This window comes from Drepanopeziza brunnea (genome assembly GCF_022702325.1).
Source record: "Drepanopeziza brunnea f. sp. 'multigermtubi' strain 214-2 chromosome Unknown ctg8, whole genome shotgun sequence".
Classification (NCBI taxonomy): Eukaryota; Fungi; Ascomycota; class Leotiomycetes; order Helotiales; family Drepanopezizaceae; genus Drepanopeziza; species Drepanopeziza brunnea.
In genome coordinates this window covers 1,674,493-1,695,912 of record NW_027094071.1, presented here as the reverse complement: position 1 = coordinate 1,695,912, position 21,420 = coordinate 1,674,493, and positions in this window count along the sequence as shown.

Genomic DNA, 21,420 nt, shown 5'->3' with positions numbered 1-21,420 from the left:
ATCTTAAGTCGTATCTCGTGATCTTGTATTTCTTTTTAATTAATTTAGCCGTATCTTTTGTATTAAAAAGACGGAAAAGCTATACTTCTTTTAAAAAAGAAACGACTAAAGTCATAATAACGTTAAAAGCCTTAAGGTCGACACTTTTATCGCCGATTTTAATTTCGACTAGCGTTTATTCCGTTTATGCAATTACTTTATCGAAAACGAGGTCTTTGATTAGTATTAGTTCTAGCTCGCCGTTCTTATTAAGAACGTACATAAAATAAAAGATATGGCAGACCGCGTAATTATACTAAAGCTGTAGTATCTCGACTTTAGTCGCGGATAAAAGACGCTTAACCGTTTCTTTTCCTTCCTGGTTCTTTGCATATAAAAAACCCGGCAAACTTATAAAAAGAAATAAGTTTATTATAGTTTGTAGTTATTATAAGAAACTTTATTATTTTAAGCCGAAATGCGTAATAGCTTATTTTTATTTAAAAGCTGCTTTCGATAAACGAATCGAAAAGAAACGTAAAAATAAAGCTGCTAAGCAAGCTAAATTAAAAACGGTTAAAAATACCGACTTTTTCGAAAAAACTCTTTCCGTTGCTTTTTTTATATTATCGATTCGTAATTGCGTTAATAAAACTTTTCAACCCGCTTTCGACGTTCGAGATTCTAATATAAATTAGCAATTAAAGTTTGCTTAAAATAGATTATCTTAATTAAAACTAATTTAAAAGCATTATTCTCTTTTTCGACTTAACCTTTTTCGTAATTTTTAATCAAAGCAGCGTCTTCGAAAGCTTTAAACTTTATTATCGAATATTACTTTTACTTTTAAATATTAAATAATTTTTATTCTTTTTATAATCTTTACTTTTTTACTTTATTTTTTACTTTTCTTTTTTATTCTTTAAAAAATACGACGGCTTACCGCTATAATAGTGTTCTTTTATCTTTCTTCTTTTTCACTTTAGCATGCCGCACTTTTTATTAAAGCTTTCTTTAAAAATTCTTTTTTTTAATTCTTTTAAAAAACTTTATACGCTTTCGCTTTTTAATCTTTAAATATATTCGAAAACACTTTTATCTTTAATAATAGCTATATTAAGCATATGTTTTATCGTTAAAAGTTTTTCAAGAATATCTTTTTACTCGATTTAAACGAAGCAATTATCGTTTTTAAAATAAAAAGTCATTTATTTTCACTTTAAAAGAAAAGCACAATTGCTTTACTTATTAAAACGAACGACGGCAGCTTCGGTTAAATTCGTTTATATAACGTTATTTATTATTCGAACTTTAATATTAACTTTCTTTTTTATTTGAATTTCATTTAAAGAAGTATAAGTATAACTTTAAGCGAGAGAAGTGCTTTGCTCTTTTTATTAAGTAAGAACTCTTTAGTTTTTACCGTTCGAATCGCTTAAAACTTATTTTGCTTTAATATCGATTTGCGCTAGCTTATAGACCGAGTTTTTCGCTTAAATTATATACATAAAGCTTTCGACCTTAGTTAACGATGTTACGCTTACTTCTTTTAGCTAGCTTCGACTTTCGATATTTTAAATCTTTTTTAATAACGATCTTAATATCGAGCTTTAATCGCTTTTTTTATTAAAAAAGCTTAAGCTATTTAGCATAAGCGTTTTAAATATTTCGAATAAAAAAACTTATTAAAAATATAAAAACTATTAAAAGATATAGATTTACGCATACCTCTTCTTTTATGCGCTTGCGAAAGCTGCTTCGACGATCGAATGATTAAAAGAGCATATAAAAGACATATTAATTTAAAACGATATCTCGACGAGCTTATTTATATAAATATTATTAAACCTTTTCGCAAAAGATACGACGGCTTTACTTATTTCATTTACTTTTATTACGATAAAATAAAAAAAGTCGAGTGCTATAATATAAAGTATAAGTTTAAAGCATTAAATAAATTTAAACTCTTTTAAGCTTTTTATTAAAAAAAGATTATGCGTCTTTGCATCGATAACGAAAGCGAATACGTTTTTTAGCGTTTTTAAAAATATTTAATCGAAATAAGCGTTTAATTTAAACTTGCCGTTCCGCATAATTTATAAATAAATAAAGCTATTAAAAAAATCGAACGAACACTTTAAAATATTATAAAAACGCTTTTACAAAATTTTAAATTCGATACGAAATAATAGTTAGAACTGCTTCGCATTACCGTTTACTTTTACTTTCGTCGTTTTTATAGCTTTATTAGCATAACTCTTTTTAAAGCTACGAATTTATACAAACCGTTCGTTTCGTATTTACGTATTATCGGCTTTAAAGCTTAGTTTTTCAAAAGCAAAATTAAAAAGATAAAACCGTATATTAAACAGATCTTTTACGAAAAGCTAATTAAATACGAAAGTGATTATATTTATCGTATTTTAACGACCGACGGTCTTATTAAAAAAGTATATAGCGCGTATATAATTAAGCAGCTTTTAACTTTTATCGCTATCGAATAAATAGATTCTATAAAAAGATCATTTATTCTTCCGCACTTTAACTTCGCTTTTTACTTTTTTAATTTTTACTTTTTAACGCTTTTAAAGCGCAAGACCGAAAGTTTATTTAATACAAAGTTAAAATGCTTACGCTTTTCGCTTACCGTTAAGAACGAAAACTATTCGGTTCAAGAGCTTATCGCTTAAGATCTTCGACTTTTATTTTTTTAAAAGAACTTTTATATCTTCGATACTCTTGATCGCTTTTATTATCTTTCGACTTTTTTTTTTTTTCTTTTCGTCTTTCGAAAGTACGTTCGATTCTATTTTTCGAACTCTTTTTCTTTCGTTAACTCTTTTTGAACTTCATCTTAAGCTTTACCGAAACCTTAACTTATTTGACTTAATCGCTTTTATAATACTCTTAACAAAGCAGACTTTAAAATCGAAAAAGAAACTCAAAGTTAAGTACGTCGAAAATAAAAACAGCTTTTATATTTAAGCTTTACTCGGTCTTATAATAAAAATCACTTTTTCTAAAGCTAACTCTTTTAAACCTTTCGAATCGAAAACTTATAAATAAGTTATAACTAATAATAATCGAACGGCTTAGCTAAAAGCTATAGTCGAAAAATAGAAATCATTTTACAAAAACAATACTTAAGACTTTATCGACTTACTTACGACTTAACGCGTCTTTTTCGATCGATAAGTATATAAATACAAACGAAGACTTAACGGCTTTATAATCCGTTAGAAAGCACGTTAAGTCGTTAAAAAAGATTAATAAAAAAAAAGCATTAATTATACCGAGACTTTTGCTACGATCGTTAAGCTTATAAATTATAAAATGATTTTCGCTATCGCCGCTACTTTAAATTAAAAGATCGATTAAATAAACGTTAAGACCGCGTTCTTATATAAGAAAGTTGCCGAATCCGTTTACGTAAAATAACTTATCGAGCTTGAAAACGAGATTAAAAAGGTTTGCAAACTAAACCGCGCACTTTACGAACTTAAATAAGCTTTTCGCGTTTAATATAATACTTTATCCGAATTCTTTATCGAAATAAGATTTAAACTTTTTAATACTAACGCAAGCGTTTTTTATAAAAAAAGAATTATTATCGCTATTTACGTCGATAATTTACTTATCTTCGGCCGTAATCGCGCCGAAGTCAATAGACTTAAAGCTGCTTTATTTAAACGTTTTTAAATAATTAATCTCGGATTAATAGCTTATTACTTAAGCATAATAATCACTCGAGATCGCGTTAATCGAACGCTTAATCTTAAATAACGAGCTTATATCGAAAAGATCATTTAAGACTTTAAAATAAAAGATTACAATACTTACGATATACCGATAAAAGTTTCTTTTAAAGTCTTAATTTTACTTTTATTAAAATATCAAGCCTTTTTCGAGCTTCGTTACGAATATTAGCGACTTATCGGTTCGCTTATATACGTTATGCTAAGTTCTAAGCTCGATATTGCTTTCTTAATTTTTATAATTAATCGTTTTGCTTTAAATTCAATTATAAAACATATAAAAGCAACGAAACGTATCGTTCGCTACTTAAAAGAAACCATTCGCTACGAACTCGTTTATTAAAGAGATTTAAGCGACTTAATCGGCTTCTTCGACGCGGATTAAAATAATTATTAATTAATACGCAAATCTATAAAATGTTTTATTTTTAACGTCGAAAGCGAAGCAATTAATTGATCTTTAAAACGGTAACTTATCGTTGCTTTATCTTGGTACGAATCCGAATTAATAGCCGAAACGAAAGCCGCTAAAAAAGCAATTTAGCTCTAGCGCTTTTTAATCGAAATACTTTCGTAAGAAAAGACGGTTTTAATCTTGATCTATTGCGATAACTAAAGAACGATCGCATTAGCTAAAAATACTCAATTTCACTATCGAATTAAGCATATTTACTTTCGTTATATATTTATTTAAAAAGCCGTACGAGATAGCTTAATAGATTTAAAATAAATCGCTATTGCAGATCAAGTCGCCGACGGTTTAATTAAGCTATTAATTAAGCGATAGTTTAAAGAATTTAAAAAAACGATTAAAGTATTAAAAGTTTAATATTACGTAATCAAAGCACTTTTATTACCGACTTATTTAACTTAACCTTTTTTAATTAAAAGTAATTTTAAACGATAAAGATCGATTCTTTTTAATTACTTTATTTAATTATTAAAGTTTTAAAAGATTTGATCGTAACGGCGCAAACTTAAACTAATATTCTTATAAACTTACAAAATCCTTTTTCTTTTAAGATCTTTGCGACCGATAAGATATAAAAGACTAATTATAATCTACTTCTCTTTTTAATTATATACTTTATTACTTTATTCTCTTTAAATTATGCTTCGAATAAAAAAGATCGTTAAGCGAACTGCACGTCTTAGCGACTTAGATTCTTTTAAATCCGATTGCGATAATTTCTTTCTTTTCGAAATCAAAACCGATAAAAAGCTTCGCACTCGCATTAATAGTAGTAGTAGTAGTATTCGTTTAACGTCCACGGGTCGCTTTTTACAGCGAGTCTTCTGACCTCTTTAAGGGTATACAAACGTATAGCTAGTTCTTATATACATAAGAGCACAAGACGCATATAGCGTAAAAGCAGATCTCGAAAGAATAATACAAGTATAGCGGTGTTTCTTTTTATTAAAACGGTATGTAAAGAATATATTAAGTAAGCATACAAGCGGGTTTTTATAAAAGACCGAAGTTAATATCGTATGCCGAAGCAAGCTACGCGAATAATTGAGTTTATAATAAAGCACTCAGGCTCGTCTAGTATAAAGTGAAGAAAAGAAGAAAGAAAGAAAAATTATTAGTAAATAATTAAAAGCTAAATGAGTATAAGCTTTCGTAATAATATTTCGATATGCAAGATCGACTTACTACTAATACCGAAAGCAGATTTTAAAATAAAACTCCGTGACTTTTAAAAGACTATAAAAGTCAATTAGCAAGGCTTTAAAAAAGCGTATATAAGCTGTCGCTTTTCGCGAAGTAAAAAGCGGAGTAAATAATCGTGTCTTTTTAAGCTATCGATTGAAAAAGCGTTAAGCCTTTTTATAAAAAGCAATGTATATTAAAGACTTGTCTTTCTAGCAAAAGCAAATGATTTTCGCATTTTTATAATAATACTTCCGATAATACTACGTAAAATCTTCGTATTAAGTTCGCAGCGCAAATAGTTTATATAATACGTACTTAAGCAAGTATAATTTTAACGAAGCTTTACTTGCGTACTCGAGACTTTAATCGCGATACTAAGTAAAAAGCTTCGCTTTACTCGCACTTTATTATCTATCTCGTGCTTAATCGATTAAAGTTTTAATAATAAACTTAATTTCGAACGCCGTAAGCTCGAAAATAAATCTTAATGCAAGCTTAAGCTTTGCTTTTTCGTCGGCGAGCCGATCCGCCGTTTCGTTATCCGTAATACTAATATATCTCGAAGCTTATTTAACGCTGACTTTTAATTATTTTATTATTTTTTAAATGCGTAAGAACGCTTATTAAAAGATAGCCGAAGCAATGCTTCGTATATATTAAATTACGAACGTATTATTTATGCATAACTATATGCGATAATAAATAAGGTTTAATAAAAGCCGAATCGCGTGCTCGAGCGCCTTTTAAGCTTTTATTACTTTCGCGTTAAAGATATACGATAAGTTATTAATAACTCTTTTATTTATAATAATCTTTTTTTATCTTTAATAAATAGCGTATCCGTATTCGATATATTTATGCTCGTCTTTATATTGCTTTAAGCCGTTTAAAAAAAAAGTAATATCTTAATCGATAAGTTAAGCTTATTACTTTTTAAAGTCTTTAGCAGCTTGCTCTTTTTTAACGCTTTAAGTAAAGTCCGTGCGGTATCTAACTGAAAAATAAAAGTAAGTTAGCTTTAATCGTAAGTAAAAAAAGAGCATAGCTTTTAGTTTTTATAATTTTATTTTAATTCGTTATCGAAAGCTTATAGCAAGACTTTTAATAATTATAAAAAAAAAAATGCGCTTTACTATCGGATAAGCTTCGTTAACTATTCGTAACCGTAATGCTTGCCGCACTTTAATTTTCTCGAATGCTATTTCTTCGAAAAAAAGTCCGGCGTCTTTTAAAAGAATAATAATTAAAGCCGTGCGTTAAGTAAAAAAGACACTTTTCGCCGCGTAAGCGATAATCTTATTAACCGTATCGATATATCTTTTTAAGCTCGCGCTGACTTTTTTATTTAAATTGTTTTTAATTAAATATCGTAAAAGCTTCGTTCGTCTTTCGTATTAAGCTTCGATGCTATATAAAATCGATAGCAATACGCAAGTGATTATTGCTTTGCGTAACGCGTAAGCGGAAAGACCGTCCGCCGTGCGAGCGAAGCTTTTAATATAAAATGCTATCCGTCGTACTTTTTTAGCTTTTTTAAATAAATAGCGTTTGAAAGTCATTTTTCGATCGAATTATACTTTAAGCTATCGTAGCTTTAAAATAGCTTTTATCGTCGAAAGCTGCGCTTAAAAGCTTAAAGTAATATCGATCTCGTTTAGCTATAAGATAATTATATTTAAAGCAAAGTCTTCGTTTTTATAAAAGAAATAGATTATTTTTATCTTTTTTAAAGCGAAAAAGATTTGATTTTTTACTTCGTAAGCTAAGATATTTTAAATATCCGTCGCGAAAAAAGTAATATTAAATATAAATAAATATAACGCTTTATAAATGCAAATATTATTAACGTATTTAAATCGCAATATCGTATTTTAATTAAAGAGTTTCGCAAAGTATAATATATATAAAACGAAAAATAACGATAATCTTTAAAAAGTGCCGCATTTTACGTCGTATCGATCCGTAACCGCACTTTTAAAGCGTACTTAAACTTATCGATCGTTAAGAAAAGAATAAATAAGCTTTAAGAAAAGAAAAAGCTAGCCTTGCTTATTTATACGCTTAAAAAGCCGGCGCTTAAGTAAAGCGTCGAAAGCTCTTTAAACGTTTAATATCATTATCGTAATAATCTTGCTTATTAAGAAAGCTGCTTTAATATCGTAAGTAAAGCAAGTTACGAAGTTTATAGCAAATCGCTTAAGTAAAGCTCCGCTATATTAAAAGCTTAGAATACTTAAAGTTAAAGATGTTTAAGCAATTTTCTTAACGATAATACGCTTTAGCTTTTTAAATATATAAAAGAAAAAGGCTATTAAGCGCTACGAGCGCATCGAGGTCTTATTTTTCTTGCTTACTTTAAGTATTATAGCCACTTCTGCTAGTTTTTAATAAATAAAGAAAAAGCTATGCCGAAAGCAAGCGTTAAGCAAAGCGTAAATGTAATACCGAATATACTACTAGACCTTTTTCAAAAGCTTAATAATAATCCGATCCGTACTTAGCGAAGTGCTAGTTACTTTTATAATACTCCGTTTTACTTTTTTAAAAAAAACGGTTAAGTCTTATAACAAGTGCTTCGTGCCGTCGTATTAAAGTTTTTTCGAAAAGTTATCTTCGGCGCTAAACCGGCCGAGTATAATCCGTCGTAATAAGTCTGCTTTCTTTTTAATATCTTATACGATAACCTTTTCGTATATAAAAAAAAAGGATTTGAAGTTGATAATCAGCTTATGCTAACCGATCACTTTATATAAGTCTTTATCGTTAGCAACTCCGTTTAATACTTGCATTTAATAGTTCTTTTTAGCTTTGCGTATAGCGTTGCGGAAGTACTTAATTTTATCCGTTAAAATATAATCGGTAAAGTTTTAACGCGCTTCGATATATTCGTAATAAGCTCGTTCAACTTCCGAAGTCTATTAAAGAGCTATCTTGCTTATATCTCGACAAAGTATTCTAACGGCCTTAACTGCGTCTTTAAAGACTTTCGCGAAAGCTAAAGCACTTCTTTTAATTTATACAAAGTTATAAAAGCTCGAAAGATCCGAAAAAGTATTTATACCGTTGCGTATAAAGTCTTCGAACTTGTTTATATTTTTATTCGTTATTTTCTTATAAAACTAATCTATCGACACGCGCTTTCGTTTCGAAATTATAATAACTAAAGTTTGATAATTTAAAATGCTATGCAAGTCTTTTTTTATTATCGTAATAGCGTACGGTATATTTAAGAAAATAAAGTTTAAAACGTAGCCGAGCTAATATATAAGTTTTTTTAATACGCCGATAAAGTCTATGCCGCTCGTTATAAACTAATCCGTAAGATCTTTTCTTTAATAAGCAATCCGAACTTTTAATTTAAACATTTCGTATTGCATATTAAAATCTTTTTTTATTAAGCATTTATAATTAAAAGTAAAGTATAAGACGTAGTCGATAACCTTATTAATAATCGGTTGTTTATAAGCGTTAAAAATAATATATTTATTAACGTCGATTTAAAGCATATCTTTGCTTTAAACCGATCGTCGCTGCTTTATATAAAGTTTAGCTCTTTTGCAAATATATATAAAAACCCGAAGCTTTTCGGCTTCGAAGTTGTTTTTCGAAGTTCTTTATAAGTTTACTAAAAAGTAGATATCAAAAGCGAAGTATATTTATATTTTTATATTAAAGTAAGTAATTAGTTTTTGCATATATATTACATTTATCTTATACTTATATGTTAAAAAGAATATAATCTAGTGATTAAATATAAAGCGTTTTATATTAGCTTATCCGACGTATATATCGAGCTTAAACCGTGTCGTATAGCCGTGGCCGGTTCGTAATAGTATACTATTTATTAAATAAATTAAAAAGTAAGTTCGTCTTTCGAATTTGCGTCCGCGTCCGTTAAAAGTAAGATCTTAAGCTTAACCTTAAGTTTTTGCTTAATTATTTTATAGCTTCTTTAAGCTTTTAAGCGACTGCTAAAGATAAAGATAAGTATCGAAGTTATGCGTTTGTATTCCGTTACTTTTTATTTTGCGGCGCGCTTGCGCGTTGCTAAGGCTTTCGCCGTATCGATATTTATAGCATCAATTGCTTTCGAGCTTTATATTTAGCGTAATAGATATGCTAAAGTGTTTGTATTAAAGGTGCTATTGCTAGTGATAATAATGGTAATAACGCTGCTTATAAAAGCTGCGAAGTTAAAGCATAGAATGTTATTACGTGCGTGCTTCTTTTTATAATTCTTAACGTTAATTCGTCGGATAGCCGCGAGCTCTTTTTTTATAAGCCGTATTAATTTGCCGTCTTTCTTATGCGAGATAGTAAAGCAGTTTTAATGCTCGGCTTCGAAAAGGCTATAGCAATTCGCGTACTTCGCTAGCGCTATGCAATCGTTATAAGCTGGGCCGTCGTACTAATCGATTCTTTAATTGCATTTGCTATAGCGAAAGTATCGAGTGTACTTAGCAAGGTTGCAATAGCTTTAATATCTTAAATCGTATCTCGTAATCTTATATTTTTTTTTAATTAGTTTAGCCGTATCTTTTATATTAAAAAAGCGGAAAAGCTTTACTTCTTTTAGAAAAAAGACGATCAAAGTTACGGTAACGTTAAAAGCTTTAAAGTCGACGCTTTTATCGCCGATTTTAATTTCGATTAGCGTTTATCTCGTTTATACAACTATTTTATCGAGAACGAAGTCTTTAATTAATATTAATTTTAGCTCGCCGTTTTTATTAAAAACGTATATAAAATAAAAGATATAGCAAACCGCGTAATTATATTAAAACTATAATATCTCGACCTTAATCGCAGATAAAAAGCGTTTAACCGTTTCTTTTTTTTTTAATTAATAAAAGTGTTACGTATTTATAAGTCTTTAATTAAAAATGATTATTTAATTTAAATCGCGTATATCTTAATAATAAAGTCTATCGTAAAGTCGCGAAAAGAGTCGATTAGCGCTTTACGCAAAGCATAAAGATGCTAAAGTCGATTGCGCTTAACTTCGTTTATGATTATAACGAAGATTCGAAAGTTAAGTTTTTCCGAGTATATAAGAGCTAACGATAGCGAAGCCTTACTCGAAGATAAGGTTTTATTAAGTCCGTTTTTTTTAGCTAAAGCCTTAGCTTGAAGCTTAGCTTTTATTAAGGTCAAATCGATTCTTTTAGCCGCTGCTTCCGCAAAGTTAATAAAAAGAAGTAAAAAGGTTTCGATGAAAAGTAAGTAAAAGGATTCGCTGCGAATGCGAATAAAAGCAAAGATCTTTCCGCCGGACTTAGCGTAAAAGGCAATAGTGATAAAGTTCGTAAATTTCTCGGCAATTTTGCGAGCAATAGCCTTGTCCGCCGTGCTTTAAATCGATGCGACGAATTTATCGTTTATTTCGAAGTATTAAAAGATAATACGTTGCGTGTCCGCTTTCTTTTTATTTAATACTTTTACTTACGCTTTTACTTTAGCGTAGTTAAAGTTGTCGAGCTAGTCCTTAACACTTATAATAAGCTTTAAAAGTACTTGATTATTTATATCTCTTTGCTCGTTTCGAAGACGTTTAATAAAGTTATAATAAAGTGTTATTGCTTCGTTTAATCGAGTGAAGTCGGCCGTAATATTGCTTCGAAAGCGGCGGTTTAGTATCTTATTTACTATTTTTCGAGCTATCGAGACGGAAGCAGTTCGAAGAGAATAAAAGAAGTCTGAAACGTTAGAAAATGAAGTTGTTTGCAAGCTTAGACGGCAAAAAAGGGCCTTATCAAAAGATCCTTTAAATTCAAAAGATAATATAAAGGTGTCGCACTCGCATTAAAGCTCGTACGAGAATCATTAAAGCTAATAGCTTAATACTCGTTAAAAAAGCTCGAAAAAACGCTTGCTTTCGGAAATATAATCTATAATAAAGAAAACGAAGACTTTAGTTTTTACTTTACGACCTTTTCTTATAAAGCCTTTTTATCGGTGCCGACGAAGTCGGCAACGCTATTAAGCTAGATTAGCAAATAATCTCGGACTTAAAAGAACTATAATCAAATGCTATTATCGACGAGATAGCGAGTTATTTAACTTTATTAATAATAAATTTCGAGTATTATCAATTATATTATTTAATAAACAAAACTAACACTTTATACTAGATTCTTTTTTCTCGACTATTCTTTTATATCGATTGCAAAAAGCAAGCTAACAGCTATATTAAAATTAAAAATAATTATATTTTTTCTTAATTCGCTAAACTGCTTACGAGACGTGATAATAGACCGGCTACTTTTCGTTTCGGCTAGTTTATTATAAAAACGGAAAAATAAGTTAATAACTAGCCGAAAAAAAAAGCTTATAGCCGAACGATTACGCTTAAGCAGCTTAATAATAAAAAAACGGCAAAAAGTTCAATCTCGCGATTTATAATTGCAATTACTTTAATACCGATCTTAATAAAGTTTATAAGTCCGCGCTTCTTTTTTTATAAAAAGAATTTATTAAAATATATCTTAGCTAATAAAAAAGTTTTAATAAAAAAGATCTTTAGATTTTTAATTTAATTAACGATAATCTAAATAACTAATGCGTGATTTACACCGCTACTTAGTTACGTAATACGTTAAGCAATAAGAATTAAAAAAACTAATTATTATCGGAAAACGAGCTTGAATAAAAAAAAGCAAAGAAAATCAATTAGTTTGACTTAAAACGGAAAATATAAATAAAAGCTGCTTTAATCTTACGTTAAAAATCCGTATCGGAAGTCAAGACTCGATCCTCTTAAGCTTTATCGCGTAGATCTTTTATTTCTCGAATAAAAAACAACGCCGAAAATTCGAGAAGCATTACGCAGCACCTTTCTTTATTAATTAATAATGCTGCTAATCACCTTTCGACTCAATTAGCAAAAGAAAAAGATAGCTCACTTAAAGAAAGAAAGCTTTTTTAAGTGCAATTAAATGAAAAAACGAAAACTAAAAATTAAGATAATCTTCCTTTCTTAAAAACAAGCGAGCAATTAAATTAGTTTTTTAGTTTTTTTTTATAATCAAGTTTTTCGGCCTTTACTGTTTTTTCTTTATAAAATACTCTTATATTCTCTTTTGTTTTTCCTTTTCGGATCCACTTTTAATAAAAGCCTTATTTATGAACTTTAATAAGAGTCTTTTTCATTTAAATAAATCTTAAGTAAAAGTGTCGGATGTGATCAAGTGATAGACTTATTACGTGTCAAGACCTTTCTAGATGTATAAGTAAAGGACTACTCTTTAAGTTCATCAGACAATCAATTAAGAATCTTTCTATTCATCTTCCTTCTCGTGTTACCGTTCAATAATAACATGCGAGCAGTTATAAAAGCGTGCAAAATAGCAAAGTCGACTATAACTAGCGTAAGGCTTAGTAAAAGAGCAAAAGGAAGAGTAATATAAGTCTTAAGACCGGTATTAATTTTAAAAAGCATTTCTAAAGCAAATGTTTAAAAGTAAAAGTTCCGGTTAAAAGTCGAAGTAAAATAAAAATAATCCGAAGCTTATAAGAATACGATTAAAAGATTTAACAAATTCAAAAGATTTTAACGAAAAAAAAAGTGACTCGGCGTCGACTTCGATGTTAAAAATCTTAAAATGGTTTTCGGTATTTTAAAAATCAGATATATATATATATTGAAAATGATAAAGTTGATAAAAGGTTTTTGAATTATTTGATTTTAATTCGTAAACCGAGTTCACGAGTTAAATAAGTGATTTTTATAAAGTATTTTCGATTTAAGATTAAAAGAAATAAACCTTTTATAAAAGTAAATTAATAATCAAGATCAAAACTATAAAAAACTTAAGAATCAATTGATTAGCTTCGCTAATTACTCCGGACTATGTTAATTGCTTTAATTCAAGACGAAAGCTAGGATATAAAAAGGTATTTTCATTAATAAATGAAAATTCTTTCTTATTAACAATAAAAGAAAGTTTTTGCCGGAGAGCCGAAATATTGCACTTCGGCTATTGCGGCGTTTCGGTGTCCGAACCTATCGAGAATAAGGTTTTATTTTTTTTAAAGTTATAATTGTCGAGTATGAAAAAGGCTAAATAATAAACGAAGATCAACTTAATTGCGAATCAAGCGATTGTAATAAGCTGTATAAAGACAAAGACTAAAGGTTTAAATCCTTGCGTAAGTCACTAATGTAAAAGCACTTAAAAAAGATGTGCCGTATAAAAGCTTAGCTTTAAGGCTAGACTTTATGATCTTTATAAAAAAGTGCAAAAAAGATAGGTGGAAAGCTCGTTGATTGTTTTAGCTAAAAGATGCGTGCCCTCTTATAAAAGATAGGTCCGTCTAGTATGGCCTTAATGGCCATGGCAAGTACCCCATCAGGCAGAGTGTTTACGTTAATAAATCTTTATTAACGAAAGCGTTATTAATTGCTTTTAAGCTACGATTAACGTTGCGAAAGCTTCGGAAAATTGCTTGATTATAAATAGCAAACTTATATCGAAAGCGACGGATGATATTATAAAAAACGGAACTGCTTCGAAGCTTTCGCGACTTATTTAAAAAGAAAATAATATCTTTTCGTTTAATAGCGATCTATTTTATAAAATTACAAATCGCTTTATCGGTAAAGCATTATATCGCAAGCATTTACTTTTTTCTTTTTCTTTTATTACTTTTATTTATAACCGAATCACCGGTAAAGCGGATTTTATATAAGTTTTTACTCGATTAAGACGGATCTTATACCGAGATACTATCGCTTAGCGTTTTTAGCTCGAACGCTTATTCGAATTCTTTTATATATTTAAGCTTTAATTGCAAAAGAATATCCGTAGCAACTAAACTAAGTACCGTCGACGTTTTATGCTCTTAATACTTAAAGCGCTTTCGATTTAAAGACGGTTTTATTTTATTTTTATTATCGGCTTTATTTCGACTTGTTTTACGGCCATATTTTATAATTTTTTTTAGTTTTAGCACTTCTTTCTTGATTAATTTGCTAGTAAAAATCGACGTACTTTACGGACCGCAATCGAAAGTGATATAAAACTTCTTTTAACGGAAATCAGCTTTGCTTTGACGTTTAGTTAGTTATTTTTTAAATACTTTTATTATTATTCGCTGACTTTTAAAGTTGTCGTTAACATCTTCGAATAGTTTTTAATTACTGATGCGCGAGCTACGCTTAATACGAGTGCGAAAGTTAACGTTATTATTTATAACGCCGCGATTAAATTCGAAGTTCTTATAACTTACAATTAAAAGATAAGCTTTTAAATAATCACCGGTTTCTTATCGCGCTTTATTAGATACGCGGATAATATGTTTGTTAATATCGAAAGCGCTACGATTCGTACTCGATTTTACGTTATAGATTCGCTAAAGTTTCGATTTATATTCGATTACTCTTTTCTACGCAAAGCGAAAATCGGTCTTCGATACTTTTCGAACTATAAGAATAACTTTATTATTGCTATAATAATTGATCTGTTTACGAGTTAAGTTATATAAGCTAAAGTAAGCGATAAAACGAATCAGTACGACGAAGCCGTCGATCGCTTAAAAAGGCAAAGTATAAGCTTTATTTATTACGATAAGTCTTCGAATAATAGCGAGTAATAATAATAGTAGTAGTAGTATTCGTTTAACGTCCACGGGTCGCTTTCTACGGCGAGTCCTGTGACCTCCTTAAAAGTATACAGACGTGCAGCTAGTCCTTATATATATAAGAGCATAAGACGCATATAGCGTAAGAGCAGATTTCGAAAGAATAATATAAGTACAGCGGTGTTTCCTTTTATTAAAACGGTGTATAAAGAATATATTAAGCAAGCATACTAATAGGTTTTTATAAAAGACCGAAGTTAATGTCGTTTGCCGAAGTAAGCTACGCGGGTAGCTGAGTTTATAACGAAGCACTTAAGCTCGTTTAATACAAAGTAAAGAAAAGAAAAAAGAAAGAAAAATTACTAGTAAAGAATCAAGAGTTAAATAAGTATAAGCTTTCGTAATAATGCTTCGATATACAAGATCGACTAGCTATTAATACCGAAAGCAGATTTTAAAATAAAACTCCGTGACTTTTAAAAGATTATAAAAGTTAGTTAGCGAGGCTTTAAAAAAGCGTATATAAGCTATCGCTTTTCGCAAAGTAAAAAGCGGAATAGATAATCGTATTCTTTTAAGCTATCGATTAAAAGAGCGTTAAGCTTTTTTATAAAAAGCAATATATATTAAAGACTTGTCTTTTTAATAAAAGCAAGTAGTTTTCGCATTTTCATAACGATATTTTTAATAATATTACGCAAAGTCTTCGTGTTAAGTTCGTAACGCGAGTAATTTATACAATACGTACTTAAACAAGTATAGTTTTAACGAAGCTTTACTTGCGTACTCGAGACTTTAATCGCGATATTAAATAGAAAGCTTCGCTTTGCTCGCACTTTATTATTTATCTCGTGCTTAATCGATTAAAATTTTAATAATAGATTTGATCTCGGACGTCGTAAGCTCGAAAGTAAGTCTCGATATAAGCTTAAGCTTTACTTTTTCGTCGGCGAACCGATCCGCCGTTTCGTTACCGGTAATACCGGTGTATCTCGAAGCTTATTTAACGTTGACTTTTAATTGTTTTATTACTTTTTAAATGCGTAAAAACGCTTATTAAAAAGTAGCCGAAGCAATGCTTCGTATATATTAAATTACGGACGTATTATTTATATATAGTTATATATAGTAATAAGTATAATTTAATAAAGGCCGAATCGCGTGCTCGAGCGCTTTTTAAGCTTTTATTGCTTCCGCGTTAAAGACGTGCGATAAGTTATTAATAGCTCTTTTGCTTATAGCAATCTTTTTTTATCTTTAATAAATAGCGTATCCGTATTCGACGTATTTATAACCGTTTTTATATTGCTTTAAGCCGTTTAAGAAAAAAGTAATATCTCGGTCGGTGAGTTAAGCTTATTACTTTTTAAAGTCTTTAGCGGCTTGCTTTTTTTTAACGCTTTAAATAAAGTCCGTGCGGCACTTAGCTAAGAAATAAAAGTGAATTAACTTTAATCGTAAGCAAAAGGAAAGCATAGCTTTTAGTTTTTATAATTTTGTTTTAATCCGTTGTCGAAAGCTTATAATAAAACTTTTAATGATTATAAAAAGAAAGATGCGCTTTATTATCGGATAAGCTTTGTTAATCATTCGTAATCGCAATGCTTGCCGCACTTTAATCTTTTCGAATATTATTTTTTCGAAAAAAAGTCCGGCGTCTTTTAAAAAAGTAATGGTTAAAGCCGTGCGCTAAGTAAAAAAGATATCTTTCGCCGCGTAAATAATAATTTTATTAATCGTATCGATATATCTTTTTAAGCTCGCGTTAATTTTTTTATTTAAGTTATCTTTAATTAAGTATCGTAAAAGCTTCGTTCGTTTTTCGTATTAAGCTTTAATGCTATATAAAATCGATAGTAATACGTAAATGATTATTGCTTTACGTAACGCGTAAGCGAAAAGACCGTTCGCCGTGCGAGCGAAGCTTTTAATATAAAATGCTATTCGTCGTGCTTTTTTAGCTCTCTCGAATAAGTAGCGTTTGAAAGTTATCTTCCGATCGAATTATACTTTAAGCTATCGTAGCTTCGAAGTAGCTTTTATCGTCGAAAGCTGCGCTTAAAAGTTTAAAGTGATATCGATCTTATTTAATTATAAGATAATTATATTTAAAGCAAAGTTTTCGTTTTTATAAAAGAAGTAGATCATTTTTATTTTTTTTAAAGCGAAAAAGATTTAATTTTTTGCTTCGTAAGCTAAGATGTTTTAAATATTCGTCGCGAAAAGAATGATATTAAATATAAGTAAATGTAACGCTTTATAAATGCAAATGTTATTAGCGTATCCGAATCGCAATATCGTATTTTAATTAAAAAGTTCCGCGAAATATAATATATATAAAACAAAAGATAATAATGATCTTTAAAGTATACTATATTTTACGTCGTATCGATTCGTAATTATACTTTCGAAGCGTACTTAAACTTATCAATCGTTAAGAAAAAAGTGAATAAGCTTTAAAAAGAGAAAAGGCTAGCTTTGCTTATTTATGCGCTTAAGAAGCCGGCGCTTAAGTAAAGCGTCGAAAGCCTTTTAAACGTTTAATATTATTATCGTAATAATTTTGTTTATTAAAAAAGCTGCTTTAATATCGTAAGTAAAGCAAGCTACGAAGTCTATAGCAGATCGCTTAAGTAAAGCTTCGCCGTGCTAAAAGCTTAAAATGCTTAAAGTCAAAGAGGTTTAAGCAATTCGCTTAACGATAATACGTTTTAGACTTTTAAATATATAAAAAAGAAAAGCTATAAAGCGCTACGAGCGTACCGAAGTCTTGTCTTTCTTGCTTACTTTAAATATTATAACTACTTCCGCTAGTTTTTAATAAGTAAAAAAAAAGTTGTGCCGGAAGCAAGCATTAAATAAAGCGTAAATGTAATATCGAATATACTATTAAACTTTTTTTAAAAGCTTAATAATAATCCGATCTGTACTTAACGAAGTGCTAGTTACTTTTATAATACTCCGTTCTACTTTTTCGAAAGAAACGGTTAAGTTTTATAGCAAATATCTCGTATCGTTATATTAAAGTTCTTTCGAAAAGTTATCTTTAGCGCTAAACCGACCGAGTATAATCCGTCGTAATAAGTCCGCTTTCTTTTTAATATTTTATACGATAACTTTTTCGTATATAAAAAAAAAAGATTTAAAGTTAATAATTAATTTATACTAACCGATTACTTTATATAAGTCTTTATCGTTTGCAACTCCGTTTAATATTTGCATTTAATAATCTTTTTTAACTTTGCGTATAGCGTTGCGGAAATGCTTGATTTTATTTATTAAAATATAATCGATAAAGTTTTAGCGCGCTTTAATATATTCGTAATAAGCTCTTTTAACTTCCGAAGTTTATTAAAAGGCTGTCTTGCTTATGTTTCGATAAAGTATGCTAACGGCTTTAATTGCGTTTTTAAAGACTTTCGCGAAAGCTAAAGCATTTCGTTTAATTTATTTAAAGTTATAAAAACTCGAAAAGTTCGAAAAAGTATTTATACCGTTGCGTATAAAGTCTTCGAACTTATTTATATCTTTGTTCGTTATTTTTTTATAAAACTAGTCTATTAGCACGCGCTTTCGTTTCGGAATCGTAATAATTAAAGTTTAATAATTTAAAATGCTATGCAAGTCTTTTTTTATTATCGTAATAGCGTACGATATATTTAAGAAAGTAAAATCTAAAACGTAACCGAGCTAATATATAAGTTTTTTTAACACGCCGATAAAGTCTATGCCGTTCGTTATAAACTAATCCGTAAGATCTTTTTTTTAATAAGCGGTCCGAACTTTTAATTTAAACATTTCGTATTGCATATTAAAGTCTTTTTTTATTAAGCACTTATAATTAAAAGTAAAGTGTAAAACGTAATCGATAACTTTATTAATAATCGGTTATTTATAAGCGTTAAGAATAGTATATTTATTAACGTCGATCTAAAGCATGTTTTTGCTTTAAACCGGTCGTCGCTGCTTTATATAAAGTCTAGCTTTTTTGCGAATGTATATAAAAACTCGAAGCTTTTCGGCTTCGAAGTTGTCTTTCGAAGTTCTTTATAAATCTATTAAAAAATAAATATTAAAAGCGAAATATATTTATGTTTTTATATTAAAGTATATAATTAGTTTTTATACGCATATTATATTTATCTTATACTTATGCGCTAAAAAGAGTATGATTTAATAATTAAATATAAAGCGTTTTATATTAGCTTATCCGACGTATATATCGAGCTTAGACCGTATCGTATAGCCGTGGCCGGTTCGTATCGATATATTACTTATTAAGTAAATTAAAAAATAAGTTCGTCTTTCGAGTCCGCGTCCGCGTCCGTTAAAAGTAAAATCTTAAGCTTGACTTTGAATTTTTATTTAATTACTTTATAACTTTTTTATGCTTTTAAGCGATTATTAAAAGTAAAAATAAAGATCGGAGTTATGCGTTCGTATTCCGTTACTTTTTATCTTGCAACGCGCTTGCGCGTTGCAAAGGCTTTCGCTATATCGATATTTATAATATTAATTGCTTTCGAGCTTTATATTTAACGCAATAAATATATCGAGGTGTTTATATTAATAGTGCTATTGCTAATAATAATAATAATAATGACGCTGCTTATAAAAGCTACGAGAGTAAAGCATAAAGTGTTATTACGTGCGTGTTTCTTTTTATAATTCTTAACGTTAACTCGTCGAATAGCCGCGAGCTCTTTTTTTATAAGCCGTATCAGTTTGCTATCTTTTTTATACGAGATAATAAAGCAATTTTAATGCTCAGCTTCGAAAAAGCTATAGCAGTTCGCGCACTTCGCCGGCGTTATGCAATCGCTATAAGCTAGGCCGTTATATTAATCGATTTTTTAGCTGCATTTATTATAGCGAAAGTATCGGGTATACTTAATAAAGTTGCAATATTTTTAATATTTTAAATTGTATTTCGTAATCTTGTATTTCTTTTTAATTAATTTAGCTGTATCTTTTATATTAAAAAAGCGGAAGAGCTTTACTTCTTTTAAAAAAAAGACGACCAAGGTCATAGTAACGTTAAAGGCTTTAAAGTCGACGCTTTTATCGCCGATTTTGATTTCGATTAACGTTTATCCCGTTTATGCAATTACTTTATCGAAAACGAAGTCTTTAATTAATATTAGTTCTAGCTCGTTGTTTTTATTAAAAACGTATATAAAATAAAAGATATAATAAACCGCGTAGTTATATTAAAGCTATAATATCTCGACTTTAATCGCGGATAAAAAACGCTTAACCGTTTCTTTTCTTTTTTAATTAATAAAAGTATTACGTGTTTATAAGTCTTTAATTAAAAGTGATTATTTAGTTTAAGTCGCGTATATTTCAATAATAAAGTCTATCGTGAAATCGCGAAAAAAGTCGATTAGCGCTTTGCGTAAAGCATAAAGATATTAAAGTCGATTGCGCTTAGCTTCGTTTATAATTATAACGAAGATTCGAAGGTCGGGTTTTTCCGAGTGTATAAAAGCTAACGATAGTAAAGCCTTATTCGAAGATAAGGTTTGATTAAGTCCGCTCTTTTTAGCTAAAGCTTTAGCTTAAAGCTTAGCTTTTGTCAAGGTTAAATCGACTCTTTCGGCCGTTGCTTTCGTAAAGTTAGTAAAAGGAAGTGATAAAAGCGTCTTAATAAAAAGTAAGTAAGAAGATTCGTTGCGAATGCGAATAAAAGTAAAGATTTTTTCGTCGGACTTAGCGTAAAAAGCAATAGTAATAAAGTTCGTAGATTTTTCGATAATTTTGCGAGCAATAGCTTTATCCGCTATACTTTAAATCGATGCGATAAATTTATCGTTTATTTCGAAGTATTAAAAGATAATACGTTACGTATCCGCTTTTTTTTTATTTAAAGCTTTTACTTACGCTTTTACTTTAGCGTAATTAAAAGTATCGGGCTGATCTTTAACACTTATAATAAGCTTCGGAAGTATTTGATTATCTATATTTCGTTGCTCGTTTCGAAGACGTTTAATAAAGTTATGATAAAATATTATTACTTCGTTTAATCGAATAAAGTCGACCGTAATATTGCTTCGAAAGCGGCGGTTTAATGTCTTACTTACTATTTTTCGAGCTATCGAAACGAAAGCAATTCGAAAAGAATAAAGAAGGTTTGAAACGTCAGAAAATGAAGTTGTTTGCAAGCTTAGACGGCAAGAAAAGGCCTTATCGAAAGATCCTTTAAATTCAAGAAATGATATAAAGGTGTCGAATAATAACGATAGCGACTCGGAAAACTAATAATCGGCTTCGTTAAAAGCGCTAAAGTCGGCATATTAAAAGCTTTTTGTTTTTCGCTTAGTTTCGAAAGCGAAACGTTATAATATTAAAAGAAAAACAATTTTATTACTTAAGAATAGTTTATCGATGTCTTTGCTTTTATAGAATGCGATCTTTTAATAACTTGTTAAAATGCCGTTAGCACCGATA